This window comes from Oncorhynchus nerka, linkage group LG3, assembly GCF_034236695.1.
Source record: "Oncorhynchus nerka isolate Pitt River linkage group LG3, Oner_Uvic_2.0, whole genome shotgun sequence".
NCBI classification, from domain to species: Eukaryota; Metazoa; Chordata; class Actinopteri; order Salmoniformes; family Salmonidae; genus Oncorhynchus; species Oncorhynchus nerka.
Window position 1 is genome coordinate 81,661,540 of NC_088398.1, and position 21,285 is coordinate 81,682,824.

Sequence of the window (21,285 nt, forward strand, 5' to 3'; positions counted from 1 at the left end):
TGCCGGTATTGGAGCAGTGGCTTCTTCCTTGCTGAGCGGCCTTTCAGGTTATGTCAATATAGGACTTGTTTTACTGTGGAAATAGATACTTTTGTACCCGTTTCCTCCAGCATCTTCACAAGGTCCTTTGCTGTTGTTCTGGGATTGATTTGCCCTTTTCACACCAAAGTACATTCATCTCTAGGAGACAGAATGCATTTCCTTCCAGAGCGGTATGATGGCTGTGTGGTCCAATGGTGTTTGTACTTGCATACTATTGTTTGTACAGATGAACGTGGTACCTTCAGGCATTTGAAAACTGCTCCCAAGGATGAACCAGACTTGTGGAGGCCTACAATTTTATTTCTGAGGTGATTTCTTTTGATTTTCCCATGATTTCAAGCAAAGAGGCACTGAGTTTGAAGGTAGGCCCTGAAATACATCCGCAGGTTCCCTCCAATGGACTCAAATGATGAAAATCAGAAGCTTCTCAAGCCACAACATCATTTTCTGGAATTTTCCAAGCTGTTTAAAGGCACAGCCAACTTAGTGTATGTAAACTTCTGACCCACTGGAATTGTGATATGGTGAATTATAAGTGAAATCTACCTGTAAACAATTGTTGGAAAAATTACTTGTGTCATACACAAAGTAGATGTCCTAACCGACTTGCCAAAACAATAGTTTGTTAACCTCACTAGGGTAGGGGGCAGCATTCGGAATTTTGAATGAAAAGCGTGCCCAAAGTAAACTGCCTGCTACTCAGGTCCAGAAGCTAGGATATGCATATAATTGGTAGATTTGGATAGAAAAGAGTCTACATTTTCAAAAACGGTTCAAATAATGTCTGTGAGTATAACAGAACTGATATGGCAGGAAAAAACCTGAGGAAAATCCATCCAGGAAGTGCTATTATTTTGAAAGGCTGTTTTTCCATTGAAAGCCTATCCACCATACAAAGACTTATGATGTAGTTTACGATCCCTATGGCTTCCAATACACGAAGCTATTGTCCGGTTGAAATATGATCGATTATTTATGACAAAAACAACCTGAGGATTGATTGTAAATCGTTTGACATGTTTCTACCAACTTTTATGATACTTTTTTGATTTTTCGTCTGTCTGTTGTGACCGGGCATTGTTCCAATGGATTACTGAACAAAACGGAGGTTTTTGAATATAAAGAGGGACATTATCGAACAAAACAAACATTTATTGTGTAACATGGAGTCTTGGAAGTGCAATCATAAGAAGATCAAAGGTAAGTGATACATTTTATCGCTATTTCTGACTTTTGTTACTCCTCTACTTGGCTGGTTACTGTTTGTAATGATTTGTCTGCTGGGCGCTGTTCTCAGATAATCGCATGGTATGCTTTCGCTGTAAAGTATTTTTGAAATCTGACACCGTGGTTGGATTAACAAGAAGTTAATCTTTAAATCAATGTGTAACACTTGTACAGTGGGGCAAAAAAGTATTTAGTCAGCCACCAATTGTGGAAGTTCTCCCACTTAAAAAGATGAGAGGCCTGTAATTTTCATCATAGGTACACTTCAACTATGACAGACAAAATTAGAGAGAAAAAAATCCAGAAAATCACATTGTAGGATTTTTTTATGAATTTATTTTAAAATTATGGTGGAAAATAAGTATTTATGTAGATGTGGTGACTAATATATACATATCAATATATCACCATAATTTGCAAATAAATTCATTAAAAATCCTATCAGCAGGCTCATGTTCCTATCCACCCAGTAAGACCAGCAGGCTAATGTTCCTATCCACCCAGTAAGGCCAGCAGGCTAATGTTCCTATAGACTCAGTAAGACCAGCAGGCTAATGTTCCTATCCACCCAGTAAGACCAGCAGGCTAATGTTCCTATCCACCCAGTAAGACCAGCAGGCTAATGTTCCTATCCACCCAGTAAGACCAGCAGGCTAATGTTCCTATCCACTCAGTAAGACCAGCAGGCTAATGTTCCTATAGACCCAGTAAGACCAGCAGGCTAATGTTCCTATCCACCCAGTAAGACCAGCAGGCTAATGTTCCTATCCACTCAGTAAGACCAGCAGGCTAATGTTCCTATAGACCCAGTAAGACCAGCAGGCTAATGTTCCTATCCACCCAGTAAGACCAGCAGGCTAATGTTCCTATCCACCCAGTAAGACCAGCAGGCTAATGTTCCTATCCACCCAGTAAGACCAGCAGGCTAATGTTCCTATCCACTCAGTAAGGCCAGCAGGCTAATGTTCCTATCCACCCAGTAAGACCAGCAGGCTAATGTTCCTATCCACCCAGTAAGACCAGCAGGCTAATGTTCCTATCCACTCAGTAAGACCAGCAGGCTAATGTTCCTATAGACCCAGTAAGACCAGCAGGCTAATGTTCCTATCCACCCAGTAAGACCAGCAGGCTAATGTTCCTATCCACCCAGTAAGACCAGCAGGCTAATGTTCCTATCCACCCAGTAAGACCAGCAGGCTAATGTTCCTATCCACTCAGTAAGACCAGCAGGCTAATGTTCCTATCCACCCAGTAAGACCAGCAGGCTAATGTTCCTATCCACTCAGTAAGACCAGCAGGCTAATGTTCCTATAGACCCAGTAAGACCAGCAGGCTAATGTTCCTATCCACCCAGTAAGACCAGCAGGCTAATGTTCCTATCCACCCAGTAAGACCAGCAGGCTAATGTTCCTATCCACTCAGTAAGACCAGCAGGCTAATGTTCCTATAGACCCAGTAAGACCAGCAGGCTAATGTTCCTATCCACCCAGTAAGACCAGCAGGCTAATGTTCCTATCCACCCAGTAAGACCAGCAGGCTAATGTTCCTATCCACCCAGTAAGACCAGCAGGCTAATGTTCCTATCCACTCAGTAAGACCAGCAGGCTAATGTTCCTATCCACCCAGTAAGACCAGCAGGCTAATGTTCCTATCCACTCAGTAAGACCAGCAGGCTAATGTTCCTATAGACCCAGTAAGACCAGCAGGCTAATGTTCCTATCCACCCAGTAAGACCAGCAGGCTAATGTTCCTATCCACCCAGTAAGACCAGCAGGCTAATGTTCCTATCCACCCAGTAAGACCAGCAGGCTAATGTTCCTATCCACCCAGTAAGACCAGCAGGCTAATGTTCCTATCCACGCAGTAAGACCAGCAGGCTAATGTTCCTATCCACCCAGTAAGACCAGCAGGCTAATGTTCCTATCCACTCAGTAAGACCAGCAGGGCTAATGTTCCTATAGACCCAGTAAGACCAGCAGGCTAATGTTCCTATCCACCCAGTAAGACCAGCAGGCTAATGTTCCTATCCACCCAGTAAGACCAGCAGGCTAATGTTCCTATCCACTCAGTAAGACCAGCAGGCTAATGTTCCTATCCACCCAGTAAGACCAGCAGGCTAATGTTCCTATCCACTCAGTAAGACCAGCAGGCTAATGTTCCTATAGACCCAGTAAGACCAGCAGGCTAATGTTCCTATCCACCCAGTAAGACCAGCAGGCTAATGTTCCTATCCACCCAGTAAGACCAGCAGGCTAATGTTCCTATCCACCCAGTAAGACCAGCAGGCTAATGTTCCTATCCACCCAGTAAGACCAGCAGGCTAATGTTCCTATCCACCCAGTAAGACCAGCAGGCTAATGTTCCTATCCACCCAGTAAGACCAGCAGGCTAATGTTCCTATCCACCCAGTAAGACCAGCAGGCTAATGTTCCTATCCACCCAGTAAGACCAGCAGGCTAATGTTCCTATCCACCCAGTAAGACCAGCAGGCTAATGTTCCTATCCACTCAGTAAGACCAGCAGGCTAATGTTCCTATCCACCCAGTAAGACCAGCAGGTTAATGTTCCTACCGTCCCAGTAAGACCAGGACTCTTGTCTCTTTTTATTGGTATGTTACAGTTATGAAAGTTGTATTGTCAACTTGTTTGGTTATTTAAAAACGTGTACATGACACCAACAAACTGTCCCCATGGGGACAATAAAGTCAGTACAGTAAAGACAGCAGGAGAGTGGGAAAACAAGAGAGCTGAAGCATGTAAGAGGGAGAGCAAGAGAAGGAGAGAATGAACGTGAAAGAGTAGAGGAGAGAAAGAGAAAGAGCGTGGGAGGATGATTCACCACTTAGGAACAGAATATCTAAATTAACCTCGGGTTGGAACCAACATTATTTCCCAATAGCTTTGTTCTGAACAGAACCATTTAAAAACAACAACAACAAAAAATTAAGAAGTGTAGTGTAGGGTACGATATGTGACTGAAACTTTGCAGGTGAGGGGAACTCTGGGTAATAAGGCGCTGGGCATCTTGTTGTTATGACTTGAATTTGCAAAATTATACCTACAGAGGAGTAGCTTCTATAGAGGAACTTTGAATGCCTTTTAACTTCAGAGAGTTGGCTTAACTAACATTGGACCAGAACTAGCCCTTGGCCATGACTCAGTTCCATTGCATTACAAATGATGTCGCCTAGAGTTTGAGAGAGCTAGCTAACGGGCTAGCTAACGGGCTAGCTAGCTAACAAGAAAGCTTGTGTGTGTGCAGAGTGGCACCAGAAACAAAGTAAACAATCCAATGTGAAACATGATAACTGTAGTATTCTTAAATAGCATTGAAAAAGTTCAGAACTGTTCTCTAATTAAACCACTCCCTCATTTCTGAATCAGTCCTGTAAAGGCAGTAGCTACAGTAGACTGCACGCCTGGGGGGAGGGGCTACAGTAGACTGCACGCCTGGGGGAGGGGCTACAGTAGACTGCACGCCTGGGGGGGAGGGGCTACAGAAGACTGCACGCCTGGGGGAGGGGCTACAATAGACTCTGCACGCCTGGGGGAGGGGCTACAGTAGACTGCACGCCTGGGGGGAGGGGCTACAGAAGACTGCACGCCTGGGGGGAGGGGCTACAGTAGACTGCACGCCTGGGGGAGGGGCTACAGTAGACTGCACGCCTGGGGGAGGGGCTACAGTAGACTCTGCACGCCTGGGGGAGGGGCTACAGTAGACTGCACGCCTGGGGGAGGGGCTACAGTAGACTGCACGCCTGGGGAGAGGGGCTACAGAAGACTGCACGCCTGGGGGAGGGGCTACAGTAGACTCTGCACGCCTGGGGGAGGGGCTACAGTAGACTCTGCACGCCTGGGGGAGGGGCTACAGTAGACTGCACGCCTGGGGGAGGGGCTACAGTAGACTCTGCACGCCTGGGGGAGGGGCTACAGTAGACTCTGCACGCCTGGGGGAGGGGCTACAGTAGACTCTGCACGCCTGGGGGAGGGGCTACAGTAGACTCTGCACGCCTGGGGGAGGGGCTACAGTAGACTCTGCACGCCTGGGGGAGGGGCTACAGTAGACTGCACGCCTGGGGGAGGGGCTACAGTAGACTGCACGCCTGGGGGAGGGGCCACAGAAGACTGCACGCCTGGGGGGGAGGGGCTACAGTAGACTCTGCACGCCTGGGGGAGGGGCTACAGTAGACTCTGCACGCCTGGGGGAGGGGCTACAGTAGACTCTGCACGCCTGGGGGAGGGGCTACAGTAGACTGCACGCCTGGGGGAGGGGCTACAGTAGACTGCACGCCTGGGGGAGGGGCTACAGAAGACTGCACGCCTGGGGGAGGGGCTACAGTAGACTCTGCACGCCTGGGGGAGGGGCTACAGTAGACTGCACGCCTGGGGGAGGGGCTACAGAAGACTGCACGCCTGGGGGGAGGGGCTACAGTAGACTCTGCACGCCTGGGGGAGGGGCTACAGTAGACTGCACGCCTGGGGGGGAGGGGCTACAGTACTCTGCACGCCTGGGGGAGGGGCTACAGTAGACTGCACGCCTGGGGGGAGGGGCTACAGAAGACTGCACGCCTGGGGGAGGGGCTACAGAAGACTGCACGCCTGGGGGAGGGGCTACAGAAGACTGCACGCCTGGGGGAGGGGCTACAGAAGACTGCACGCCTGGGGGTGGGGGCTACAGTAGACTAGGCACGCCTAGGGGGGCTACAGTAGACTCTTTGCTTAGGGGGGAGGGGCAGGTAGACTACACAAACAAAGATTTTCAGCTGGCAGGCAGAGACTGGAATAAGTTTGAGTGACAGTGAGGGCAGTGAGGGCTTTGCATTGGCGCTTTGTTGCATTTCTCTTTCGTGGGACTGAGGGAAAAAAATGCCCAGAATGTAAAAAGAACGTTATCAACCGGTTCAAAAGCTTTTAAAATAACCATTACGTTCCAATGTTGTTCTTTGTGACAGAAGACCAACAGGCAGCTCACGATGACGATTTTACAATAGCATCGTCTGATGACAATGATTGACAGGATCTGACAATTAAATCTTGATGATTGTACAGTCGTCTCCAATAAAACTGTGAAGGACCTCGACGTTACCCTGGACCCTGATCTCTCTTTTCACAAACACATCAAGGATATTTCAAAAGACAGCTTCCCCCCCCCCCCCCCCATCTTTCGTAACATCGCAAATATCTGAAACTTTGTCCAGAAATGATGCAGAAAAGAATATATGCTTTTGTCACTTCTAGATTAGACTACTGCAATGCTCAACCCTCAGGCTTGATCTCTGGCTTCCTCAAGGCATTTGTGTGTCTTAATTATTTGATTAAAACAGTGTGCTTAAAAGCATCAGACAAACTCAGTACATATAGTTGTTTTTATTAAAACAGATGGGGTGTGCCTGTACATGGAAAAATAAATGTTTTAAAATATAGGCTACATTACCCCCCCCCCCCCCTAATCTGATAGTGGTTGTGGGGTGGTAGATGTCCAGTCTCCCTTATGGCTCTAATCTGATAGTGGGGTGGTAGATGTCCAGTCTCCCTTATGGCTCTAATCTGATAGTGGGGTGGTAGATGTATAGCCTCCCTTATGGCTCTAATCTGATAGTGGGGTGGTAGATGTATAGCCTCCCTTATGGATCTAATCTGATAGTGGGGTGGTAGATGTATAGCCTCCCTTATGGCTCTAATCTGATAGTGGGGTGGTAGATGTATAGCCTCCCTTATGGCTCTAATCTGATAGTGGGGTGGTAGATGTCCAGTCTCCCTTATGGATCTAATCTGATAGTGGGGTGGTAGATGTCCAGTCTCCCTTATGGCTCTAATCTGATAGTGGGGTGGTAGATGTATAGCCTCCCTTATGGCTCTAATCTGATAGTGGGGTGGTAGATGTATAGCCTCCCTTATGGCTCTAATCTGATAGTGGGGTGGTAGATGTCCAGTCTCCCTTATGGCTCTAATCTGATAGTGGGGTGGTAGATGTCCAGTCTCCCTTATGGCTCTAATCTGATAGTGGGGTGGTAGATGTATAGCCTCCCTTATGGCTCTAATCTGATAGTGGGGTGGTAGATGCCAAGTCTCCCTTATGGCTCTAATCTGATAGTGGTGTGGTAGATGCCAAGTCTCCCTTATGGCTCAGTACAGGTGCCTAAATAGTACATACACTATAGTAGGACAGACCCCATGTAGTTGATTGCTTGATGGACTGTTGATCGACCAAGATTTTTTTTTAAATTGAGCAGTCTAAAATATACACCTATTTTTGTTGGCACATGAGACACTGGTCTGATTCACGGCTGTCTCAGTGGACTAAACCATTGTGGAGGATGCGGGGATGGCAAACCGAGAATTTTGATTAACCCCATGGTACAGCGGCTTGCGAAAGTATTCATCCCCTTTGGCATTTTTCCTATTTTGCTGCCTTTCAACCTGGAATTAAATCGGATTTGAGGAGTTTGTTTCATTTGATTTACACAACATGCCTACCACTTTGAAAAATATTTGTTTATTTATATTGTGGAACAAACAGGAAATAAAGACAAAAACAGTTTTCAGTTTTTTATTCACCCCCCCAAAGTCAATAATTACTAGAGCCACCTTTTGCAGCAATTACAGCTGCAAATCTCTTGGGATATGTGTCTATAAGTTTGGCACATCTAGCCACTGGGATTGTTGTCCATTCTTCAAGGCAAAACTGCTCCAGCTCCTTCAAGTTGAATGGGTTCTGCTGTTGTACAGCAATCTTTAAATCATACCACAGATTCTCAATTGGACTAAGCTTTGACTAGGCCATTCCAAGACATTTAAATGTTTCCCCTTAAACCACTCGAGTGTTGCTTTAGCAGTATGCTTAGGGTCACTGTCCTGCTGGAAGGTGAACTTCCGTCCCAGTCTCAAATCTCTGGAAGACTGAAACAGGTTTCCCTCATGAATTTCCCTGTATTTAGCGCCATCCATCATTCCTTCAAATTCCCAGTCACTGCAGATGAAAAACATCCCCACAGCATGCTGCCACCACCATGCTTCACTGTGGGGATGGTGTTCTCAGACCAGAGGACCTTCTTCAATATGTTTGGAGAGTCTCCCACATGCCTTTTGGCGAACACCAAACGTCTTTGCTTATTTTTTTTTATTTAAGCAATGGCTCTTTTCTGGCCACTCTTCTGTAAAGCCCAGCTCTGTGAAGTGTACGGCTTAAAGTGGTCCTATGAAAAGATACTCCAATCTCAGCTGTGGAGCTTTGCAGCTCCTTCAGGGTTATCTTTGGTTTCGTTGTTGCCTCTCTGATTATAGTCCTCCTTGCCTGGTCCGTGGGTTTTGGTGGGCGGCCCTCTCTTGGTAGGTTTGTTGTGGTGACATATTCTTTACATTATTTAATAATGGATGTAATGGTGCTCTGTGGGATGTTCAAAGTTTCACATATTTTTTTATAACCCAACCCTGATCTTTACTTCTCCACAACTTTGTCCCTGACCTGTTTGGAGAGCTCCCTGGTCTTCATGGTGCCGCTTGCTTGGTGGTGCCCCTTGCTGAATGGTGTTGCAGACTGAGGCCTTTCAGAACAGGTATATATATATATACATATATATATATATATATATATACACATATACATACATACTGAGATCATGTGACACTTAATTGCCTACAGGTGGACCGTAATTTAACTAATTATGTGACTTCATAGCTTCATAGCAAAGGAGGTGAATACATAAACACACACCACTTCTCCATTGACATTTTTTTACATTCCATTTAAAATGTATTTATTTATTTTTGAAATAAGTTTTTATTTTATTTCACTTCACCACTTTGGACTATTTGTTTATGACATGAAATCCAAATAGAAATCCATTTAAGTTACAGGTTGTAATGCAACAAAATAGGAAAAACTCCAAGGAGGTTGAATACTTTTGCAAAGGCACTGTAATGATTTAGATACAAAGACATTAATATAAATTAAACAAAATGTGCATATAAAAGCATAACTAGCACGCAGATCGGTACAAATAGTTAAATGAATTGGCACTCTAAATGGAGAAGTTGGTGTGGTCTATTTGGTGCGTAACAGTAGGATGTGAAGACCAGCAGCAGCGGGAGGAGGATCTCTTGCTCTCCCCCCCCCCCAATAACAATGCACACAATTATTGTTTGTCGCACCATTCTCTGTAAAACACTGTCGCGTGTGAAATGCCCAGGAGGCCGGACGTTTCTGAGGTACTGGAACCAGTGCGCCTGGCACCGATGATCACACCACGCTCAAAGTTCCTTAGGTCACTCGTTCTGCCCATTCTAACGTTCAATCAAACAGTAACTGAATGCCTCGATGCCTGTCTGCCTGCTTTATATTTTTATTCCACCTTTATTTAACCAGGTCGGCCAGGTGAGAACACCTTTATTTAACCAGGTCGGCCAGTTAAGAACAAGTTCTCATTTACAACTGCAACCTGGCCAAGATAAAACAAAGCGTCAAAAAACAAACGTACAGTCAATAACACGATAGAATAATCTATATACAGCGTGTGCAAATGAAGTAAAGGAGGTAGAGCCACGTGACTCACTGTGTATATGAATGGTGTGTGTAGACAGTATATGAATAGAAAAGGTGTGTGTACATTTACATTTAAGTCATTTAGCAGACGCTCTTATCCAGAGCGACTTACAAATTGGTGCATTCACCTTATGACATCCAGTGGAACAGTAGTGCATCTAAATCTTTTAAGGGGGGGGGGGGGGGGGTGAGAGGGATTACTTTATCCTATCCTAGATATTCCTTAAAGAGGTGGGGTTTCAGGTGTCTCCGGAAGGTGGTGATTGACTCCTCTGTCCTGGCGTCGTGAGGGAGTTTGTTCCACCATTGGGGACAGAGCAGCGAACAGTTTTGACTGGGCTGAGCGGGAACTGTACTGTGTAGACATTAGGTAGTCATTATAGGATGAGCCATGACTAGATTACAGGATGGTTTTCCTGACTGAACCAAATGACGATCGCCTCAGGCACTCACCAGCAATACATGTTAAAGTGAGTTTTTTCCACTCGTCATTCACTCCGTCAACACTTCATATTACAGGAAAGGAAATTAGCGATAGCACGGTATATCACGATAGGACGTTTGACCCCGCCCCAAACGACAGCAACGTGCCCCCCCCACACATTCCGAGGTAACAACCTTTCCACAGGCCTTGTGATTTATCACAGCATGTTCAGCTGCATATATCAATCCCTTTCATGGATGTCACTGCACATTACGTCAGCCAGCTCTGTCCTTTAGGCACAAAAACAAGGTTACAACGCTACCGAGATGGAAAATACTGATTTCAGATTGATTTCTGATTTCATTTCCTGGAATCAGAACATGGAATAGCATGTAACATAGAATAACGTTAACCTTCCGCATCCACAATTTAAAAACAGGATTTCTTCTCTAACTTTATCATGTCAAAAGAAAAGACAGACCACAAAGCAAAAGTATTAGTTGGACACAAGGCATCTCTTACGTAACTTCTGAAATGGTCAGTCAAAGAGCTAACAGACAGACAGACTCAAACAACAAAAACAGAGCTGGTAAATCCTCCCTGCCCCACCCGGTCCTGCCTTTCCCCCCCCCCCAAAACTTCCCTGGAACATCCTGTGACCATTTCCTTCCAAGAGCCAGCCTGAGATGGGGCCCGGCCTGGTCCCGAAGTTCCAATGACATCATCTGTCGCTGGGTGGGTCCCTTCAAAGGAGCTCTGACTGAACCCAACAATCACCCCCCCCCCCCCACACACACACAACCAGTGTTCGTCTAACTACATAAAGCTGTTAAAATGTCAGTTTGTGTCTCTGCTAAGAGGAGGAAGACAAAGTAAAGGAAGAGAACAGCTTGAGAAAGAGAGAGAAGCAGCAGTATCCTCCTTCTGTCTTTCCAGCTCTGTTCCCGGGCCCAGACTGACTGAAAATGTAGGTGGTACCACTCACCTCAGAATGAGATAGGCAGGATAACAAACCTTAGCCTAGCACCCCGTATTAAATCGGCATATTCACACCAGCTGTTATAAAAATATATATATATTACCTTCAACAAGTGTTATCTTGTGATCAAGCCATCAATGGATTTGTGATTATTGGTGTCATAAAAATGTTAGCTAATGTTAGTAATTAGCATGTTTGACATTTCAGTGGAAATACTACTATCAGCTTTTTGATAAGCAGTTTACCCAACAACAAAAAAAGTCACGTATTAATCGACATACAGCTATTGGCCATCTTACTATTTTGGCCATCTTACTATTTTGATCAATTATAAGATTTTTTTTTTTTAAATACAACCTTATATCCGAAGTGTTTACTAGATAGTTGGCTATCCTTCGAGATAAAAAAACAAACAAATGACTTGCCTGAAATCCGTTATCTATATTTCAGAGGAAAAATAGTCTGTCGCGCAGTATAATTTTACAATATACAGTGTCCCACAAAATGTGAATATAATTGTTTTATTTACTTTCAAAACATAACTTACATAAATAGCCATGTATATCGGTGGTCAGCTAGCTGGAAGGGTGTCTTTAGTCGCAAAGCGTACCGTTATTTTACAGTCCATTTAAAATGTTGAGCTCGGAGGCCATTCCACTAACCGCTAGAGTGTCCGAAGTTGGGGGGGGTATCCGATGTTGGGGAAAAATTTGAGTCCAAGAAAAGTTTAAATTCCCTATACTGCTCTCCTAAAACGTATTAGGCTACAGTTCAGAGGCATGTGAGATGCTCCGACCTACTGTGAAAAGGGCCAATATTTATTTGCCTATCTAAGACACACATAGAAATCCAAAAGGAATTACCTACCTACCTACCTGGCACTACGCTTCCATACCCTTCTACAACACACAAAACGTTCTGTTTGCAGTGACCTTTGAGCCAGCACCGTGTCGCGTGAGGCCCTCGTGTGTAGAGGGCAGGGTCGGGGTCAATTCGAGTCCAAGTCAGCTAAACTTTTCACATAGCTTCTCCTTTTCAGTTTATTGAGAAGTCATTGAAAATCGATGCAATGTTTTAAATTATTAAATTTGATTTTAAGTTTACTTTTAAGTTTACACCTCCGACCCTAATAACCTCCATCCTAACACAGAACAGCAGCACGGGCCTTCGGCTCAGACAGAGGGAGAGTAAAGAAGGACATTCCTTTCAGCAGGAGAGAGAACATTTGAACAGCTTGGCCATGTTCTGTTATAATTTCCACCCGGCACAGCCAGAAGAGGACTGGCCACCCCTCATAGCCTGGTTCCTCTCTAGGTTTCTTCCTAGGTTCTGGCCTTTCTAGGGAGTTGTTCCTAGCCACTGTGCTTCTACACCTGCATTGCTTGCTGTTTGGGGTTTTAGGGTTTCTATACAGCACTTTGAGATACCAGCTGATGTAAGAAGGGCTATATAAATACATTTGATTTGATTCAATAGGAATGGGCACAGTTAATTGAAAATCAGGATATCCGAACAGACGTCTGTATTTGTTAGAGTATCCGTGGTTATTTTAGATCCTTGTGTGTAACTAACTTTAGAATGAAATATTTATGTACGGCGCGTCGTTTGCGGTTGAGCAATGTAAAATGTAGCCTACGGAGGAACAAAGTCATTGTTTTATTTTCAAGCTCATGGGCTATGAGTTATGAGCTATGAGCTATGAGCTATGAGCTATGGGCTATGAGCTATGAGCTATGAGCTATGGGCTATGAGCTATGGGCTATGAGCTATGAGTCATGGGCTATGAGTCATGGGCTATGAGTTATGGGCTATGAGCTATGGGCTATGAGCTATGGGCTATGGGCTATGAGCTATGAGCTATGGGCTATGGGCTATGAGCTATGGGCTATGGGCTATGAGTTATGGGCTATGAGTTATGGGCTATGGGCTATGAGCTATGGGCTATGAGCTATGGGCTATGAGCTATGGGCTATGAGTTATGGGCTATGGGCTATGAGCTATGGGCTATGAGCTATGAGCTATGGGTTATTGGCTATGGGCTATGAGCTATGGGTTATTGGCTATGGGCTACATGAAAAGGCATTTTACTATTATAGCATGTAACATTCCGCCCTCCGGTCAGCCCTGACAATAATATGCTAGCAATAACCCTACAGGCTCACACCAACGGAGGAGGGTCCACAAGACACGGCACAGATCAACGGGCCTCCCGAGTAGCGCAGCAGTCTAAGGCACTGCCTCACTACAGACCCGGGTTTGATCCCGGGCCGTGTCGCAGCCTGACGCGACTGGGAGACCCATGAGGCGGCACACAATTGGCCCAGCGTCGTCTGGGTTAGGGGAGGGATTGGCCGGCCCGGATGTTCTTGTCCCATCGCGCTCTAGTAACTCCTTGTGGTGGGCCCGGGCACGCTGACTTCGGATGTATGGTGTTTCCTACGACACATTAGGTGCGGCTGGCTTCCGGGTTAAGCGAGCAGTGTGTCAAGAAGCAGCGCGGCTTAGCAGGGTCAGGTTTCGGAGGATGCAACTCCGTAGTGGAGTTGCAGTGATGGGACAAGAAATTTGAGAGAAAAGCGGTGAAGTACATTTTAATTTTAGTTTAAAAAATACATATATTTCAATTAATAAAATGATTTTTTTTTTTTACTTTGACTATTTAGATATCAGGAAAGATCTTGTTCTGTGACTAAGACAGGCCACATTTAACAGCAATTAACTTCTTCGGGCTAGGGGGCAGTAGTCGGAAGTTTGGATGAATGAGGTGCCCAAAGTAAACTGCCTGTAACTCAGGCCCAGAAGCTAGGATATGCATATAAAAACGGGTAGTATTGTATAGAAAACACTCTAAAGTTTCCAAAACTGATAAAATAATGTCCGAGTATAACAGAACTGATATGTCAGGCAAAAACTCGAGGACAACCCATCCAGATGTTTTTTTTTTCCCCCCAGCTCACCACTGATTACAATGGCTGGGAATGGGAATATAAAAAGGAAAACCTCCCGGATTGCAGTTTCTACGGCTTCCACTTAGATGTCAACAGTCTTTGGAAAGAGTTCCAGGCTTGTATTTTGAAAAATGAGCTACAATTTGGCTGTAGTGTTTGTGGCGCGTTCTGGTGAGGGCGAGCACATCGTTATTTATCTCAAGGAATGGTCTCCGGTATTCTCAGTCTTAAATTGTATTGTTTATTTACATATTAGGGTACCTGATGATTGATTAGGAACTTTGTTTGATATGTTTGGAAGAAGTTTATTGGTAATTTACAGGATTCATTTGTATGCATTTTGAAAGAGGGAAACCGGTGGATTACTGAGTCAAGCGCGCCAATGAAACAGACTTTTTTTGGGGATATACAGAAAGGACCATTTGTTATGTAGCTGGGACCCTTGTGATTGCAACCAGATGAAGATCTTCAAAGGTAAGTGATTTATTTTATCGCTATTTCTGACTTCCGTGACGCCTCTGCTTGGTTGGAAATGTATGTAATGCTTTTGTGTGTGGTGGCGCTGTCCTCAGATAATCACATACTGTGCTTTCGCTGTAAAGCCTTTTTGAAATCGGACAAAGAAACAAGAAGTTAAGCTACTAACGGATGTGGAACACTTGTATTTACAGTGTCTTGAACATTTCCTCAAAACAACTCAATCACGACAACGCACTGCTATACTTGGCTCAAGACGAGAACAGAGGCTGCTGGGACATAAAGTAGGTTTTGTACCACCTCAGAGAGTCACTACGATTCATTGCGGTTTCGTTTGCTTACATCACGTGTACAGAGAGAGAGAGAGAGAGAGAGAGAGAGAGAGAGAGAGAGAGAGGTCCTGTAAAAAAAAAAAAAACATCTTACCTGAACACTTGCTCAGCGTCTGTCTGGTCTAAACCTCCATGTTGGCTCTGGTCCTCAGAGGGAAGAGGGACTTCTGGCTCATGGCCCTAGCGGGCTGCTCCAGTCCAACACCAGCTTCTAAGGGAAGTCACCAGCCAGCAGCAATCAGCTTAGCCTTCCTTAGCCCCAACTGCTACCCCGGGACTGAATATTGAAACACAGAGAGACAGAGTTTGGTTATAGGCTGTGGTAAACCATTGTATTATACTAAACTACAGGTCTAGTCTGGTGAAGACAGACAGACAGTAGTGACAGTGAAGGTGTACTGTTACAGCACTGTCTCCTAATGCTGGGCTACGACAGGCAGTGTTCGGTTTCATCCCACTGGTGCGCCGTCCTCCGGGAGCCCCAGCCATTACTCACCAGTCTAAACAACCACTATAGGCCCCGGTTGAAGTAGACCGAGAGGAATTTAAATGCAAGACAAGAGGTCAGAAGTCTTCCAGTTTAACGACTGTAGGCTGGAGTAGAACAGAATCAAATCAAATGTATTTATATAGCCCTTCGTACATCAGCTGATGTCTCAAAGTGCTGTACAGAAACCCAGCATAAAACCCCAAAACAGCAAGCAATGCAGGTGTAGAAGCACGGTGACTAGGAAAAACACCCCTAGAAAGGCCAAAACCTAGGCAGAAACCTAGAGAGGAACCAGGCTATGAGGGGTGGCCAGTCCTCTTCTGGCTGTGCCGGGTGGAGATTATAACAGAACATGGCCAAGATGTTCAAATGTTCATAAATGACCAGCATGGTCAAATAATAGTAATCACACTAGTTGTCGAGGGTGAAACAGGTCAGCACCTCAGGAGTAAATGTCAGTTGGCTTTTCATAGCCGATGATTAAGAGTATCTCTACTGCTCCTGCTGTCTCTAGAGAGTTGAAAACAGCAGGTCTGGGACAAGGTAGCACGTCCGGTGAACAGGTCAGGATTCCATAGCCACAGGCAGAACAGTTTAAACTGGAGCAGCAGCACAGCCAGGTGGACTGGGGACTGGAATCCTCCTCGTGTTCCGTTCTGTTAACGGTTGTTTACGGAGCGCAGGAGAAACCGCTAAAACCACAGCTCAGGTCAAGTCAGAGACAACGTGGGAGTGCTTCTTCAGGATGGCAGAGGGTACTGTATCATCTCTCATCAACAACACGGGGACATAAGAACAAGTGAGGCAGTGCACAAATGTCCCAGTGTTGTCCGGGTTAGGGGAAGGGTTTTGGCCGGCCGGCATTTGTCCCATTGAGATCTAGCAACTCCTTGTGGCGGGCTGGGCGCAATGCACGATGACTTCAGTTGCCAGCTGTATGGCGTTTCCAACAAGACATTGGTGCGGCTGGCTTCCCGGGTTCAACGAGCAGTGTGTTAAGAAGCAGTGTGGCTTGGAAGCGTCATGTTTCGGAGTACGCATGACTCACGAACTTCGCCTCTCCCGAGTCCGTATGGGAGCTGCAGTGATGGGACAAGACTGTAACTACCAATTGGCAGGTAGCCTAGTGGTTAGAGTGTAGAGGCGGCAGGTAGCCTAGTGGTTAGAGTGTAGAGGCGGCAGGTAGCCTAGTGGTTAGAGTGTAGAGGCGGCAGGTAGCCTAGTGGTTAGAACATTGGACTCGTCACCAAAAAGTTGCAAGATCAAATCCCCGAGCTGACAAGGTCAAAATCTGTCCTTCTGTCCTTCAACAAGGCAGTTAACCCACAGTTCCCCCGTAGGCAGTCATTGAAACTAAGAATGGTGTTCTTAACAGACCTGTCTAGTTAAATAAAGGGGAGAAGAAAAAAAGTTTTTAAAATTGCTTAACCGGTGAAAAAAAATTGCCCAGTCATGCTTATTGGTCTATAGGTTAATATGCATAGTGTAATTAAATTTGGTATTTGTTTGTCGTCATGTATCTAACTTATCACACGCCACAGAGTCTAGTTAGAGGAATATCACCTGTCAGGCAGCCTTGCGCAATCTGAGCTCGAAGTAGCATAATTGTTTGAAACCTGAACGTTTTACTTTACTTAAAATAACGAGGAATGTTTTTACCTTGCTTCAATGTAGCCGTGCAAAAAAAAAATCCATCCATAAAAACTTAAGAGGTCTTCCTCATTAAGGTTAAGAAGATTTCCTCATTCCATTAACCAGAATTTCTCTCCTGTTCTATTGGTTTTCATATCAACTTTCTTTCGTTGTCCAGAAGCCGAAGGCACAATCTTAGTCATATAAGTCAGGGAGAGTAGAAGGGGGTCCTCAAGAATGAAGGAAATGAAGGCCAGTCCGAACTCAAACTTTAACAAAAACCTTAACGAACGGCTAACAATCTACGGTTGTTGAATCCAGGCGCATTTCAGTCACGTTTCCTCTGTTTTCTTGCCTGTTGTACAACATCATATAATCAACTCATAGCTAGAGCTCCCACAAAGCACCTTATAGCCATACAGGCCTATCCCATGGCAGAACTTGTGTTCGCAGTTTATAAGCTGAACAGCAGCTAAGCTTAAGGCTCAATATTTCTGACAAAACAAAGAAGTCAGCCTTTCAATCCCTGAGCTAATGTGGGGAAAGAAAATAAGCTTGGAGGTGTGCCACGGCAGAACTACGTATCCGGTTAATGTACAAAAAACGGTGGGGATTTTATTTCCAGGTCACATTCTTCAGGTGCTATAAAAGTCAGTAAGTTGAGCTCAAAGTCCACCTGCTCATATTCTAACACTGGGAGATTAAGGCACGTACACAATAAGACGTAGAAAGGAAAGACAAAGGTCAGTTATGAGGTGAACAGAACTAAAAATGTGTGCAGTTCTGTCCTTGAGCTGTTCATGTCTATTAATGTTCTGTATTAGGTTTCATGTTATGTGTGGAACCCCAGGAAGAGTAGCTGCTGCTTTTGTAACAACTAAATGGGAATCCATAATAAAATGCCAAAATAAACTTAACCAAACCTTGAAACCGTTCTGTCGACACGGACAGTCAGAGCAGAAATTAGACATGTTAGCCTGCCTCAGCACAGTGAGAGGCCTTTATGGGATCTCTAGATAGGTTGGGTTCTACGGTTGCTCTTTATGGGATCTCTAGTTATGTTGGGTTCTACTGTTGCTCTTTATGGGATCTCCAAGAGTGTCTATATTTCTGTCGAGAGAGAGAGAGAGAGAGAGAGAATGAGGTGTGTGTATGAAAGGAAGAGATGAGAAACTGGGTGAATAGGCTAGATATGATTCTGCTGAGATCCAGCAGGCCTGAGGCAGAGTCAGTTCCCAGAGAGGGAGTCTATATATGATGTTATCAGACCTCCCACACACAGACACACACATCCTAAAGACTCAGTGAAAGCCATGTAAACGCTCACAAATGGGCAGAGATCAAATATGAGGGTAGGGAAGAGATTCTCAAGAGAGGCCAACTGACCAGTCATGTTTGTTGAACTCTTGTGCCTGCATCTGAAATGGCACCCTATCCCCTGTATAGTTGGTGGTTGAAGATATCCCTCTAGTGGTGTGGGGGCTGTGCTTTGGCAAAGTGGGTGGGGTTATATCCTTCCTGTTTGGCCCTGTCTGGGGGTGTCCTCGGATGGGGCCACAGTGTCTCCTGACCCCTCCTGTCTCAGCCTCCAGTATTTATGCTGCAGTAGTTTATGTGTCGGGGGCTAGGGTCAGTTTGTTATATCTGGAGTACTTCTCCTGTCCTATTCCGTGTCCTGTGTGAATCTAAGTGTGCGTTCTCTAATTCTCTCCTTCTCTCTTTCTTTCTCTCTCTCGGAGGACCTGAGCCCAAGGACCATGCCCCAGGACTACCTGACATGATGACTCCTTGCTGTCCCCAGTCCACCTGGCCATGCTGCTGCTCCAGTTTCAACTGTTCTGCCTTACTATTATTCGACCATGCTGGTCATTTATGAACATTTGAACATCTTGGCCATGTTCTGTTATAATCTCCACCCGGCACAGCCAGAAGAGGACTGGCCACCCCACATATGCTCTCTCTAATTCTCTCTTTCTTTCTCTCTCTCGGAGGACCTGAGCCCTAGGACCGTGCCCCAGGACTACCTGACATGATGACTCCTTGCTGTCCCCAGTCCACCTGACTGTGCTGCTGCTCCAGTTTCAACTGTTCTGCCTTATTATTATTCAACCATGCTGGTCATTTATGAACATTTGAACATCTTGGCCATGTTCTGTTATAATCTCTACCCGGCACAGCCAGAAGAGGACTGGCCACCCCACATAGCCTGGTTCCTCTCTAGGTTTCTTCCTAGGTTTTGGCCTTTCTAGGGAGTTTTTCCTAGCCACCGTGCTTTTATACCTGCATTGCTTGCTGTTTGGGGTTTTAGGCTGGGTTTCTGTAGAGCACTTTGAGATATCAGCTGATGTACGAAGGGCTAAATAAATAAATTTGATTTGGTATAGTGCACTACGTTTGACGGTCAAAAGTAGTGCACTACATAACTTAGGTAATAGGGTGCTCTCTCTCTCTCTCTCTCTCTGGCCACAGGAAGATGCATCTCCGTGATAAATGATTGAGTGGCAAGTCAGCCACCATTGCTCCTCAGCCTGTCGTGTCAAGTCCATCTCAACAAAGAACCTCTTGACCTGGACAGTTCGGCCATGTCTCAAATGTTCTCAATTACCAACTTAAAAATGTGCTGAAGAATTATAAATCATCTTTCGCAGAACAATTTCAGGGTCTGTGCCAGTGTTGAAGTAGACCGAGAGGAATGGTACACTCTGAAAACAATGAAGGTTAACTAGAAAGACTAGTAGATCATACACTCAAAAGGTGAAGCTCGTGTCTCAACAAGTTTTGAGAAACACTAAGCTACAACATCCTCAGCCAACCTTGACATGATGCAGGTCAATTATTAATAAAGAAGATTAGACATTTGATAGATATGAGCTTAGAATACAATGTTTTAGAAAATATTTATCCCAATCCTAAAATAATAACCAGCAACAAGCTAGCTAACTAGCAATTGATTGGCTAAGCTAAATAGCCAGTTAGCTTCGTTTATTAGCATTGCTGACGTTAGCAATTACAATCACTGGGAAATGGTGCTAGGTACACATTTCAAAACTCTCAAAGTGAATATAAAGTAACATTAAGGGAATATTTTAGGAACTAGTGTGCCTGCCTGCTGGTCGTTAGCATAATATCTCTCTGTCACGGACTGTATTCACAGTGCTGATGTTTGATGCAGTGTTTAGCTGATAACAAAATAATGTTTCAATAACGCGCTAATTTAGCTAATAAAAACTGTCTATCTAGCTAGCTCATATAACGTTATGTCTCCTTCTTCGGCGATTTAAACGTTAGCAACAACAAAAACGGATGTGTTCACACTCAACTAGCTAAACGTGTTTAATAACGTTAGCAAGCAAAATGACAAAAGTCATATTAAACCAGCAAAATACTCACCGTTTGGGTTTGCATTATTTAACAACAAAACCGCTAAACTGCTGCGGAGGAGCAGTGATTTCCACAGGATAACTTCGCTAGCTAGCTAGCCAACAGAAAAGCTAATTTAACAGTTTTACTATCCAGGATATATCACTGTCAGTCCACCAGTGTACAGTAAAATAATAATTACCCAACACTGTGAAAACGTAATTAGCTACTCACCGACGCAAAAGAAGATCGCCGTTGAATTGTATACATTTTTTTTGTCGCATAGGTTATTCCTTCAGACAACAACAAACCATTTTCATGATTTCACAATCTCTCTCTCTCTCTTCGCCACCTTCTCGAAATCCTCTCTCTCTCACACGCACACACACGCAAGGGACGCGATGACGTTGTGTGATTAGAAAGCGCGTCTCCGTGTCCTCGTCCACCTGTGTGATGCTAGACACAATAAGGAATTAGTTAGCCGCAATTGTGGAATTTGTGCTTTGCCTTCAAAAAAGAAAAGTCCACATCTGAAAGTGATTTGGACTAGATAATGCGAAACAAAGTCTGAATGTTGTTAAACAAATTTATAACAAAAGATGATAATTAGTTAAATTGAAAGTAAAAATCTGTTGGAATTGCACTGTGGCTGTAACAGACTTTAGAATTGCATTGGGGGCATACTTATACACTTTACAGCCTAACTTATTAATCACCCATTAAATGGGGTATCAACCTACTCAGAGACATTCACTTTAGCTCTCATGGCAAGACGTTGACTGTGGGAATGAACCTTTCCAGTCAGTCTATTGTGTGTATCGAACATTCATAC

The 21,285-nt window shown here is 44.8% G+C and overlaps 1 protein-coding gene across 3 annotated transcripts in view; it reads right to left on the reverse strand.

Annotated features, from left to right (window-relative positions):
- Nucleotides 1-20,828, reverse strand: part of LOC115125602 (FHF complex subunit HOOK-interacting protein 1B-like) — a 96,801-nt gene extending 75,973 nt beyond the window's left edge. For 2 of the 3 annotated variants that reach the window (XM_065016109.1, XM_065016117.1), the window contains exons 1-2: nucleotides 20,688-20,828; nucleotides 15,066-15,248 (exon numbers count right to left, since the gene is read on the reverse strand). The gene's annotated coding sequence lies outside the window, so the exon portion shown is untranslated. Of the gene's footprint in view, nucleotides 1-15,065; nucleotides 15,249-17,120; nucleotides 17,673-20,687 lie in introns of those variants that run through there. The other variant, XM_065016113.1, reaches the window with a different exon arrangement.
- Between the last annotated feature and the right edge of the window lie 457 nt (nucleotides 20,829-21,285).